Source organism: Pygoscelis adeliae, unplaced genomic scaffold (genome assembly GCF_000699105.1).
Source record: "Pygoscelis adeliae isolate BGI_AS28 unplaced genomic scaffold, ASM69910v1 Scaffold1390, whole genome shotgun sequence".
NCBI lineage: Eukaryota > Metazoa > Chordata > Aves > Sphenisciformes > Spheniscidae > Pygoscelis > Pygoscelis adeliae.
Genome location: NW_008823985.1, coordinates 29,395 through 29,880, shown reverse-complemented (window position 1 = coordinate 29,880; position 486 = coordinate 29,395).

The following is a 486-nucleotide window of genomic DNA, read 5'->3' as shown; positions in this document are numbered from 1 at the left end:
CAAATATCTAATAGGAAAATAAAAATCTCCTTAGGAACAACCAACCTGTTTGGGGGTTGTTTTTTTTTAAAGTCAAGGTTTAATGCATCGAGGCTGGACGTGCGACGGGCACTCGGACAGGAGCAGGGACCCCGTCTCAGCTAACCTTAAAAAAAAATATAACAGCAAGCTGGTGGGGGAAAAAAAAAAGAGGGGCCAGGATGGCAGAAGGGCTCTCGCCAGGGAGCAAACAGTTTGGATTTTAAAGTCAAGGTTTAATGCATCGAGGCTGGACGTGCGACGGGCACTCGGACAGGAGCAGGGACCCCGTCTCAGCTAACCTTAAAAAAAAATATAACAGCAAGCTGGTGGGGGAAAAAAAAAAGAGGGGCCAGGATGGCAGAAGGGCTCTCGCCAGGGAGCAAACAGTTTGGATGAAGCTGCTGGAGGAGGAAAGTGAAGACAATTAACCGCCCTACGCCGCAGCATGAGGAATTAGGAGGATCC